Source organism: Leopardus geoffroyi, chromosome A2 (genome assembly GCF_018350155.1).
Source record: "Leopardus geoffroyi isolate Oge1 chromosome A2, O.geoffroyi_Oge1_pat1.0, whole genome shotgun sequence".
NCBI lineage: Eukaryota > Metazoa > Chordata > Mammalia > Carnivora > Felidae > Leopardus > Leopardus geoffroyi.
In genome coordinates, this window is record NC_059331.1 from 60257157 (window position 1) to 60269701 (window position 12545).

Consider the following 12545-nt stretch of genomic DNA (forward strand, 5'->3'; position numbering starts at 1 on the left):
TGGTTCCAAACACTTGAAGGTCCGAAGGGAGACTGACCTTGAATCACTGAAGGAATATTGCATCTATACTTGATGGAAAGGGCAAGAGAAAGGGCAATGGCCAGAAGAATCCCTGGCTTACCAACCTTGTGGATGAACATTTCTTGTGATAGGGGCATCAGGTGTAGTGAATGGACATTTCCTTGGGCCCAAACCATTGGTGTGTCTTACACTTGAGATTATGTTAGTCACTTTATTCTTTGCTTTATCCAATTCTCCTCTGTAAGAAAGAACTTTGGGCCTCTGTGTATCCATGTCCATTTTTGTTCTTTTTTTCAAACTAGGTTTCCTCTGGTAGGCGTTTGGGGCCAGATTTTAAAACCAATTCTGGCTCATTTTAACTGAGGGCTTGGGTCAAGTTCTCTGGACTCTGGGATACTTTGGGCCATGGGGCCTCGCACCACATGTGTTTTATAACCATACATACATCAGGAAACCTAGTGCATTTGAGGGGCCCAGCATGGAATGTTTGCCTGTAGGCAGGTTGAGAGGAGTTAGGAGAAAACCAGTCCTCCTTCTGCAACAAGAAAACACTGAGCCATACATTACATGTTTAGTTGTACCCCATTCTCACTTGAATTCCAGATGAAGGTTTCCTCTGGAGTAGCTTCTAGGTAAAACCAGTGGTGTTTTTACCTTTCCCCAGTGCAGATGTGCTTCTTATTCTGAAGACAGCCAGCTTCAAATAGATTATACTAGTCATTCTATTCTCTGCTTGATCCCTTTCTCATAGGAAAGGAAGAACTTTGGCCCTCCATATGTCCATTCCCATTCCATCACTGATTTTCTTTCTTTTTTTGAAACTTGTTTTTAAATATTTCTCATTTTTGATGAAAGAGAAACACAGAGAGAGAGAGAGAGAGAGAGCATGAGTGGGGTAGGGGCAAAAAGAGGGACACAGAGGATCCAAAGCAGGCTCCACACTGTGAGCACAAAGCCTATGTGGGGCTAGACTTCACAACCATGAAGTCATGACCTGAGCTGAAATCAAGAGTCAGCCATTTAACCGACTGAGCCACCCAGGTGCCCCGTCCTCTGTGCTTTGTCAAATTATATCTTGGTCCCCCCTAGGCACAGTGAGTCTGTCAATTACTCAGTGACAAACCAGGGATTGGTGGAAAGTTTTCACGCTGCTCCCATTCTAACTGAAAGCATTCAGTTTCTGATACACAAAAGGATGCACTGACCACAGTCACTGATGACTTGGTGCTTGAAAGCCTGGAGTTGTCATGGTAATAGTTAGACAGCAGAACTCCAACCATTGGCTGCTACAGATGCCTTCATCTGAAGCACAGACAGTTCACCCATTTGCAGTATTCTTCAGGACCTGAGAATGTGCAGAAATAGCCCATTTGAGGACCAGTGCAACAGAGCCACTTTTCCAAATACTTGAGGGTCAGCCACAAGCCAGAAACTGGTAACTGTGTAGCATGACTGCCTCAGAGGTCAGGGGAAAAAGAAAAAAATCAATGCCAGAAACTTTCCCTCTCCTTCTGAAGGAACAATGCAGGAGGTTTCCCTTTGTCCTAGCCTACACAGTATTCTTACTCCTGAGACAACCATCTTGCCAGGAGATTGTGCCAGTCACTTCAGTTTTTGATATAACCCATTCTCTTCTGTTGATAAAGAACTTTGGACTTCTGTGTATTCTCCTCCACCCTGTTGCTTTTTCAGGCTCAGTTCTCCCTGTTGTCCCTTGAGGCAAAGTGTCTCAGAGCCATTTCCTCTACTTTGAACTAGGGAGTCTGGCCAAGTTCTTGTCACTCTGGGATATGCTGGGCCACAGGGTCCCTCAAAAATGGCCTCTCAGTACTCTGTGGACAAAGATAAGCCCAGGGCATTTCAAGGTGCCCAGCAGGAATGCTGGTGTGTAGTCAGGGTCAGAGGTGTCAGGAGGGAGCTCTCTTCACTTCTGGGACAAGAGGAACATGGAGCTAGATAGTTCATTCTCAGCTTTATCCCATTCTCAGCTGAAATGAAAACTTTTGGCCCTGTGTGTAGCTATTCCAATTCCCTGGCTGTATTGATAAGTATGTCTTGAGTCCCTGACAAGGGCAATAGGGCTGTCCCCCACATAGTGAGTGCCCAGCCGTTCCTAATGAGCTCTGACTCTGGTCTGTGCTAACCAAGAGCAATCAGTTTTTGATATCCCAAAGGAAAGATTGCCTTCGTGGGAGTACTTGGAGTTTGGCTGGTTAATAAAAGAAATGATGGTTAACCAACCTGTCTCCTTTTATGGCTGTTAAAGATGCTTTCACTCTGAAGAGCAGTTGGTTCACCCCTGGGCAGTATTCTTGAGGACCTGCTTAGCACAGAAAGAGACCATTCAAGAACTCCTGCCCCACAGCCCAGTTCTAAACACTTGAGTGCAAACCAACTACCCTTGAATCACTGCTGCCTCTATCCACTGATAGGATGGGAAGGGAAAAATGAAATCCCAAAGCTTTCTTTCTCTTTTTCAAGTAAGAATATAGGCATCTTGCCGTGTGGGCTCCCACTTTAAACAGTGGGGGTTTCCCTTTGCCCTAGCACACATGTGTTTCTTATTGCTGAGACAGTCAGGTTGCCAGGAGATTGTACTAGTCATTTCACCCTCAGACTTATCCCATTCTCATCTCTCATAGGAACACTGTCCCTTTTCCTCTTTATTTTGTGTTTATTTTTATTTTTGAGAGAGAAAGAGAGATAGTGTGTCTGCAGGCAAGGAGGGGTAGAGAAAGAGTGACAGATGATCCCAAGCAGACTCCATGCTGACAAAGAGAACCTGATGTGGGGGTCGAGATTGCAAACCATGAGATCATGACGTTAGTGATAATCTGATGCTTAACCAACTGAACCACCCAAGAGCCCCAACTTTTTCTCTTTCATATTCTTTAAATATTTAATTTTGAGAGAGAGAGAGAGAGAGAGAGTGCAAGTAGGGGGAAGGGCTGAGAGACACACACAGAATCTGAAGTAGGCTCCAGACTGATTTGTCAGCACAAAGCCCAACATGGGAATCGAACTCACAAACTGTGAGATCATGACATGAGCCAAAACCAAGAGCCAGAGGATTAAGCGACTGAGTCACTTAGGTACCCCCTTTTACTCTTCTGACAACACACAGGAGAGATTGCCATGCTGTCAGAAAGCACTTAGTGCCTGGTCTCAGATTCTAAACAGCACATATTCCATGCATATAGGTATGTTCCAAGACCTAGTCAGTGCATACAGTGGCAATTCAAAACCTGATGGGCCACAGGAATGCTTCCAAACACTTGAGCAAAAGCCTGGGGCATGGACCTACTACCCCCAAATCTCTGCTGCTTCTATCCCCTGTAGGGAAGGACAGGAAAAACAGCTAAAGCCAGAAGCTTTCCCTCCCTTTCCGAAGGAAATATGGAGACCTCTTGCAGACTGGGCTTTCAGGAGGTTTCCCTTTAGAGATTTAGTTTGTCTCTGGCCACAGGAGTTTCTTACTCCTTAGACAGGACCTTGCTAGGAAATTGTCCTTCTAGACACTTCATTCTACTCTGTGATCATTCTCACCAATAATGAAGCACTTTTGCCTTCCATATTTCCATTTCAATGAATACTTTTTACTGTTTGCAAAGTCATTTCTCCCTGGATGCAATTCAGAGCCAGTGTCTCGAAGAAATATCCTTTCCTTTAAGTTGGGGAATCTGGCAAAGTCCTGATGTCTCTGGCATAGTTGGGACACAGGACCCCTCATTATGTGCCTTTCAGAGGTGTGTGGACAATGGGAGGCATAGGGCCCTTGGAGGGGCCCAGCAGAGTGTCCATGTGTGGGAAATGCCAGGGTTTGGGAGGGAGCTGGCCTTATTTCTGGTTGAAGGAGAAACTATGTTAAACATTTCATTTCCAGCTTTATCCTAACCTCCTCAGGAAGCTTGGCCTTCCTTATAGCCATCCCCATCCATTTTCTGTTTTCATAACTAGGTCATGGGTCACAAACAGGAGGAATTGGTCTGTCAGCCACACAGCCAACATCCAGGGTTTCTGATGAACTACCACTCTGGGCCTGTGCTATGTGAGGCAATCAGTTACTTTATCCCAGGGAACAATGACCCTCTTGTCCATGAGCCCTTGTTGCTTGACTGGCCCTGGTAATCTCTGTGATGGAGCTTGCCTCCCTCCCCTGGCTGACTGAAATATCTTCATTCTCTAAGGCAGATGGGTCAGACATGCACAGTGGACTGCAGGATGATTCAATTCAAAAAAAAAAAAAAAAAAAAAAAAAGCCCTCACAGGGAATACTGGAGCGTGACTTGGTTACAAAACCTAGAGCCTCAATGGGATCTCGGACCTGCTACCACTGAATCACTGCTCTTTCCTTGCCCTCAGGGGTAGGGCATACAAAGGAGCCCAGGTAAGAAGCCTTCCTTCTCTTTCTGAACGAAAAGTGTAGGCTTCGTGCCAACCGGGCACCCAGGTGTAGGCAATGGATGGCTCCCTTTGCCCCAGCCCACAGGTGTTTCTTACTACAGACAACACTTAGCTTCTTGGGAGATTGTGCTAGGCACTCCCTTCTCAGCTTCATCCTGCTTTCGTTTATAATGAAGCATGTTTGCTCTCTGTGTATTTATTTCCATCATTTTGCTCTTTTTTTTTTTTTTTTTCAAACTAGGGTCTCGCTGGAGTCCATTCAGAGTCCGTGTCTCAGAGCAATATCCTCCACTTTAAACTGGGGGCTCTGGCTGAGTCCTGGGGACTCTGAATAAACTGGCAACAGGACACCTTCTAATATCCCATTAGAACTCTGGGCACAGTGAGGCCTAGGGCATAGGAAGGTGCCAAGCTGTGTATGTCTGGATGCGTGGAGGCGGTCCCAGAGGTTTAGGGAGGGACTGGCCTTACACATGCAGCTGGGAGAAAGAAGATAGATGTGCACAGCAGCATAACCTAAGTCCCATGTGTAATGTAGAGCCTTGGCCTCCCTTGTAGCCATCCCCACAAATTTGCTGTTTTCTAATTCTTGGGTCACATTCAGGGACAACTGGGCTTCCACTCAACTTCACACAAGCAGAGCCCAAAGATTGGTGCTAAACTTCCTGTGCTCCGGTCCTGTGCTCCGTAAGAGCAAACAGTACCTTTATATCAGAGGAAGGATGACCTTCTTGTCCCTGAGTGCTTGGTACATGGCCAGCTCTGGTGAGTGCAGTGAAGTGCAGAGATGCCTTCATTCTGTGTCACCGATGACTCCCATATGCACACTAGGCCTCGGGACCTGGTCAGCACAGAAAGGGAGGGCCCTTTCAAGATCTACTGCATCAGGTCCAGGTTGCAAACACTTGATCACCTGCTGACAACGGGAAGCCCTGGCTCTGAATCAATGCTGCATCTATTCCCTGATGGGAAGGACAGGAGAAACCACCCAAACCCCTTTTCCCTCTGTTTCTGAGGGAAGAGTACACAGCTACTGCAGAATATCACTCTCAGGTGTATCCCATGGAGGTTTCCTTTGACACCAGCCCTCAAGTGCCTCTTACACCCCGGACAGCTAGCCTGCCAGGAGACCAGAGTAGGCACTTAATTCTAACTTTAGCCCATTCTGTTCTGTAAGGAAGAACTTTAGTCCTCCAAGTGCCCATTTGCATTTGATTGCTCTCTGTTCAAATTGGGGCTACCTCGGAGCCATGAGGAGCAAGAGCCTCAGAAGAATGTCCTGTGTTTCAACAGGAAGATTCCAGGATCCATCGGGCTGTGTCAGGTGCACAGCCTGGGTGCACACATTGGTGTGGCATGCCCAGTCAGTTCCTGAGCCAATGGACAGCTCTCAGTGTCTGGAATCCCAGAGGAAAACAGGCCTCTCTGTTGCTGGAGGCTTGGTGCTTAGTCAGCTGGAGTCATTGCAGGGATGGGTAGCCAGCTGGCCTTCCTCCCCTGGCTGACAGAGGTGCCTTCATCCTGCAGAGTAGATGATTCGTGCATGTGCACCGTGCTCTAGGTCCTGGTCAGGGCACAAAGGGACTTTGAAAGGAATACTGCACCAGGCTGGGGTCTAACCATTTGATCATCAGGCACAGCTGAGTCCCTGCCACCCCTGTCTACTAGTGGGAAAGGGCAAGAAACACACCCAAAGGCAGGGCTTTCTGTCTCTTTCTGAGGGAAGACTGCAGCCCCCTTGCTGACAGGCCTCCCAGGTGTAGCCTGTAGGGGGCCTCCCTTCACCAAAGGCCACTGGTGTTGCTTCTTCCTGAGACAGCCAGCTTGCTAGAAAATGGCACTAGTCACTTCATTCTCCACATCATCCCATTCTCATCCCTAATGAAGAACTCTGGCCCTCCATGGATCCATTTTCACCCTTTTGCTCTGTTTCCAAACCAGGTCCTCTCTGGGGTCCATTGCATGTCGTCTCTCAGCAGAATATCCTCGGCATTCTGTTGGGGATCCTAGTCCAGTGCTTGTGACTCTGCAGGTTTGGCCACAGGGCCCCTGGCAGGTGGGTGTCAAAACCATGCAGGGCATTCAGAGGCCTAGGGCACTGGAAGGGCCCAGAAGGGAATGTTTGCAATTCAACTGGGCCAGAGGGCTGGGAAAGGAGCTGGCCTCCTTTCTTAGTTGAGGGGACGTGAAGTTGCATAGCCCCTTACCAGATCGATCCTATTGCCACTGGCAATATTGATCTTTGGCCCTCCTTATGGCCACTCCCTTGCCTTGGCCCTAGGTCTAACATTGTCCCCATTGAGACTTAGAAGTCACTTACTCAGCCGGTGCCCAGGGATAGGTTTTCACAGAAGCCTGTGCATATGGAAGGTGGGCACCAAGCAAAGCAGCCCACCCACTGCTAATGGCAGCACTTGCACTTACTCAGACATGGATTTACCTTCCTTCCACCTGGGGCAGAGGGGCCAGCAGGATCACAGGCAGTCCTGGGTGCAGGGCACGACCACAAGGAGGTTTCTAGGTCAGGTGCCAAGGCATGAACAGCCTTGTGTATTAGGCAGTGCCATAGCTGCTTCAGTGGCCCTGCAAAGCCACCCTATGGTCATGGTGTGGCAACCATGGTATTGTCCTGTGCAGCCCTGTCCTCCTTCAGCATACTCAACAGCAGCAAGGGTGACAGTTCTGGCTGGCAGGACGAGGTTGACAAGAGCCCCCAAAACAATGGCAGCAGGCAGGGACTGGCAGATAGGGTGGAACCCACGAGGGCAGCACCTGGTCTTTGCCTCCATACCAGTCCACTTCTCCCATTCCACGTTGGAGGACTAATGTGCTCCCACAAGTGTACCCTCACATGAAAGGGCTATGCATGATGTGACGTGTTGAACAAGCCAGGAATAACCCATAATGAGGATAAACTGAGTCAAGATGTTGGCCAGTGTGCAATATACCTGGAAGAAATGCAGAGGGAGATACTAGACCAGGCTTGCCTTGCCTGTTCACATATCATGAAGGTTGCACTGGTTTGCAATAAATCGATCTTGCCCTGAGTGTCCTTCACATATTGCAACAACTTCCCATTTTACACTTATTCTTGTCTTTTCAAGAGGCTTGAAAGCCTGAGAGGGTCTGAGGGTCTGTCCCTGTGGCAAAACAAAAACAAACACAAAACTACAGGCCTACTTGGCCAGAACTCTGAGTCCTGAGAGTCTTACGCAGAGACAAACCATCATACAGGAAGGACTATCCTGCTGAAGAGCCAAGGGCCCTTTGGTCAAACATGTGCCACAGTCACAGGGAATGGACCCGAATCCCCAGTTGGGGGCCCAGGGTATGACTCTAAGACACCCACATGGAATGGAGCCCAGGGAGGGCTCAGAGTGAAAACAGAGCAAAGGGGTGAAAATGGATAGAGGAAGGGCCAGAGTTCTGCATCAGGGATAAGAATGAGATCAAGTGGAGAGTGACGTGACTAGCACCAACTTCCCCAGCTCGCTGACTGACACCTCGGGAATGAGAAACATCTGTAGGCTTTGGCAAATGGTGCCATCTGTAAGTTCCACCCAAAAGCCCTGACCGCAAGAAGCCTGCCCAGATTCTTCCTTCAGCATCAGAGGGAAAGACCTGGCTCTGGGTGGGTGTCCTGCCCTTGCCATCAGTCCAGAGGGGCAGCAGTGATACAGCTGTAGCAGCGTTGTGCTCCTGGCAGATGAGCAAGTATTTGGAAGTGGGACTTGGTGCGGTATTCCATCCAAAGATACTTTCTGTACTGACCAGATCCTGGAGCATCCCGCCCACACGAAAACCTGCTGTACTTCCAAAGGAAGGGGTCACCATTTGTGAGGGGAGGGAGGCCAACTGGCTACCCGTGCTCGTGCATTCCTTAGCCAGCTAATCAGCACCATGGGCTCTGGGATGGGAGGGCCAGGTTTTCTTTGGGATATTAGACCCAGAGTCTTCAATTTCCTCAGCAACTGACTGGGAAACTGGCAACATTCATACAGCCATGGCTGTGTAAGTGACAGCCCCATGTTCCTGGAATGCGAACAGAGACCTAGCTAGAAAAGCAGCGATGGCATGGGGATGAGTGCGAGCCAGCAGTGCCAAAGTTCTGCATCTCCAAAGGGAGTGGTGCCCATCTAGGAAAGAGATCTCTTTCTGAATTCAATCTCGATCCAGACAGGAGGCCGGCTCCCTTCCTCAAACCTCGGGCTTGCCTACACACAAGCGTTCTCCACTGGGCACCTGCAGTACTAGATACCCTAGGCCTGGTGATGTCCACAAAATCTGAAACCCAATGCCCACGGCCCCTGTGGCCAAACCCCTCACACAGTCACCAGGATTGTACCAGACTCCTCACTGAATAAGAAGAGACATAACTCTGAGACACTGACTCTGACAAGATTCCAGGGAGAACCTTGTTGCCAAGGAAGAGCAATTCCTTACTCTTGCTATAATACCCTGCTCAGCAACAAGAGCTACGGGGCAGAGTGTCAGCTGACCTCTGGGACATCAGACTCTGAGAGCCCTCTATTGACTCAGGAAATACTGGAAACTCACCTCCAATCCTTGGAATTTGGTTGTGGACAGGGCAGCCCCTCGGTCTTGGTGGGTGACTGTGACCAGGTGAGAAAAGCAACGGGATAGGAAGTTGAGTCCAAGTTCTGCAACCCAATGGGCATGGGTCAAATCAAAGAGGGGCACATGTCTATCATCCCCTCTTCTTCTCCCACACAGGAGGCAGGATCCTCCCCTAACCACTGGCTTCGACTACCCTCAAGCACTCTCCCTCTGTATCTCTACACACATTAGGTGTGGGGGGTGGCCACAAAGGAAGACCTATATCACCATCCAAAGGACACCACCAAAGTCCCAAGCTGAAAGAAAAGGATATTACTCTAAGACACTGGCTCTGCATAAAGTCCATGCAGAAACCCTTTGGATGAAAAAGGCTAAGTGGTGGAAATGGAGACACAGATTCTGAGTTCTTCATCACACTTGAGATTTGGAGAATGCTGAGAATGAAGTACCCAGCACAGTCTCCTATCAAGCTGCTTGTATCTGGAAATAGAAATGCCCATGGGCTTAGGAAAAGGGCACCCTCTGAAAGGGCACACTGAAAGCCCTGTCAGTAAGAAACCTCCATTCATTCTATTGGAGCCAGAGATTTCTGGCTATGTCTGTCCCCCCAACTTTTTGTAGCAGTTGATGGAGGCAGCAGTACTGGAGGTGTCGCTATTGGGTTCTACTGGCTCTTGCTCAGGAGTCTGGAACAAGGACTTGGTTCCCTATTGCTGGAAAAGACTCTTCCTGTACTGACCATGGCCTGGTCCGTACTGCCTATGTACAAACTGTGTGCTTCCTGGAATGAAGGCAAATCAATCACCCAGCTCAGGGAGGAAGATGGCTCCCCCTCACCTCCCATACCCCAGCAAGCCAAGCAACCAGCACTCAGGGTCTGAAGGCCATCTTTCCTTTGTCAGATCAGAGCCTGAGCGCTCTCCCTGAGCACAGAAGCAGAGTGGGAATTTGATGCCTACCCAGGGGTGCCAGCTGAGTGACTGATGGCTCTGTGGCTTTTAAAGGGGAAATAAAGTCAGAAATAAAGATAGGGGAAGGAAATGGACCCAAGTGGTGCCCCAAGTCTGACATTTTTGGTGGTAATTGAGACCCACTTGGAAAGAAGGTATCTTCCTTCATTGGCCCTTGGCAAAAAGGAGGCCAGCTCCCTGCCCAAATCTCTGGCACAGTCTTCACACAAACATCCGTTACTGGGCAACTAAAAATTCCTGGGCCTATCGAGAGCCACATACTTCTGGAATCTAATGAATTACTGAAGATGGAGCCCACAGTCTCACAGTCTCAAGGACTGAGTCAGACTCCGGGTGGAAGGCAGAGGATATGACCACGAGACACTGACTCTGAACAGATTGTGGGAAGAACCTTGTTTCTACAAGAGAGCAAAGATATATTACAGTGGATAAGGAGGGTCAGAGGTCTTCAGAGATTGAAAGGGGAATTATGTAGAGAAGGGTCCAGCACCAGCTCCTGGCAACCTGGCTATGGGAAAAAAGAAGAAACACTAGAAACCTTAGGCAACATCGCCATCTAGCGTCCGCATCTCGGACCATGGGAGCAACAGGCCTGCGTTCTTCCTTCAGAAGGACCTAGAGAGTCCTGGACTTTGCTTTTCTCACATTTCCAATCATTGAATGGAGTAAGCAGTGACAGTGCTGTAGTCAAAGGCTCCCAGGTCTTCCTCCAAAGTGTGGAAAGGGGCATTTGGGGCCCTCTTCCTGTACAGGGCTCTTCTTGTGCTGACGAGCTTCTGGAGACTCCTGCTCCTGTGTGAACTGTCTGCTTTTCAGAAGGAAGGCCCCTCCATCAGGCAGAACAATGAGGCAAGCTGGCTAGCCTCCCCCACCCCTTGCTACAAACAGCCAGTCACCAAGCCCAGGAATTGGAGGGCTATTCTCCTTTCAGATATGCCTTGCTCATGGCTGTCACTGAGCGAGGGACTGAGTGGGCAACAAACCCTCATCCTTTGGTGCCCTCTGTGTCAGTGCCAGCTCCATGGCTCAGAAGGGTGAACACAGACTGAGTCAGAATGACAGGAAGGAAAGGGAATGGCTCCAGTAGACCAATGTACGTTCACCATTTCCATCCAATGGGAATGTGATCCATTTGCAAGGGCATGTTAAACTTAATTTTCTATGGGCATCGAGGCCAGCTTCCCTCAATTGCATGTGGCTCAGCCTCCACAGAAACAGTTCTCAACTGGACCCCTTCGAATGGCCTAAGGCTCTGGATGTCCACGGAATCCTGAAACCAAAATGCCAGGGCCCCTTTTTACTCAACCTGTCCCACAGACACAAGGGCTAGTCCACATTGCACATTTGGGAGCCAGTGCTATGACTCTGGGCAACTGAATTTGTGGGGATCCCAAGAGGAACCGTGGTGGAGAAGAAAGCAATGTCATGAAACTTGGTACACCGAGGGCCAGAGTTCTTCATTAAAGGAGATCGGGTAATGTTTAGAACAGTGTGATCAGCACAATATATTAGCACGCTGGCTCGCTAAGGCATCAGAAGAACCCTTGTTGGGTTGGCTAAAGGAGTACCTCAAAGGATGCCCCTTGGAGCCCTGTGAGCAAGAGACCCACATTATCTCTTAAGAAATAGAGGGAAGCTTTGGCTTCTCTTGTCCTTTTGCACATCATGTCGGGAGATAGGGGCAGCAGTTATTCTCAGTCATGAAGAATATGCTTTCCTCTGATGATCAATAGGGTTGAACGAGGCTATGGTGCACCATTGATTCAAAAGGCTTTTTGTGTGCTGATCGGTTCACTGTGCACATTCACTGTCTTTTCTTCCAAACGAGGGTATCTCAGTCAATTAGGATCTGGGGTTCATGTGTCTACCCATTACCACGATAGTGTGGCCTGCTATGCATCGAGGGCTCAGGGACAGGCGTGCTAGCTGTCCTGTCAGGAATCTGACTCTGAGAGCTCTACATTGACTCAGGAAAGGCCTGGTTCTTCACTCCAATCCTTGGACCTTGGTTGGTATGGGACAGAACGTTGGTCTTGGTGTGTGAACTGAGGAAAAGTTAGAAAAGCAGCAATGGGATCGGAATCACCATGAGGTGAGTCATAGTCCTGCATTTCAAATGGGCATTGGTCAAATCTAGGAAATAGGTATCTGCCTTCCCTTTCTCTTGTCGCACATGGGAGGTGGGATCTGCCCTTAACCACTGGCATAGCCTATCTACAAGCATTCTCCCTGGGAACCTTCAAATAAACTAGTGTTTTGGTTGGCCACACATTTCTACCCATTTCTTCACTGGATTATTTTTCGGGTGTGGTGTTTGGTGAGTTTTTTATAGATTTTGGATACTAGCCCTTTGTCTGATATGTCATTTGCAAATATCTTTTCCCATTCCCTTGGTTGCCTTTTAGTTTCATTGATTCTTTCCTTCGCAGTGCAGAAGCTTTTTATCTTGATGAGGTCCCAATAGTTCATTTTGCTTTTAATTCCCTTGCCTTTGAAGATGTGTGAAGAAATCGCTGTGGCTGAGGTCAAAGAGGTTGTTGTCTGCTTTCTCCTCTAGGATTTTGATGGTTT

At 48.7% G+C, this 12545-nt stretch overlaps 1 long non-coding RNA gene across 1 annotated transcript; it reads right to left on the reverse strand.

Moving 5' to 3' along the window:
• Window positions 1-218: 218 nt before the first annotated feature.
• Window positions 219-9460, reverse strand: LOC123606114. Its single transcript, XR_006716110.1, has 3 exons — window positions 8983-9460; window positions 2263-2341; window positions 219-1366 (listed from the first exon to the last, which is right to left on the reverse strand). It is a non-coding gene; the product is annotated as an uncharacterized LOC123606114 (long non-coding RNA).
• Window positions 9461-12545: the final 3085 nt, after the last annotated feature.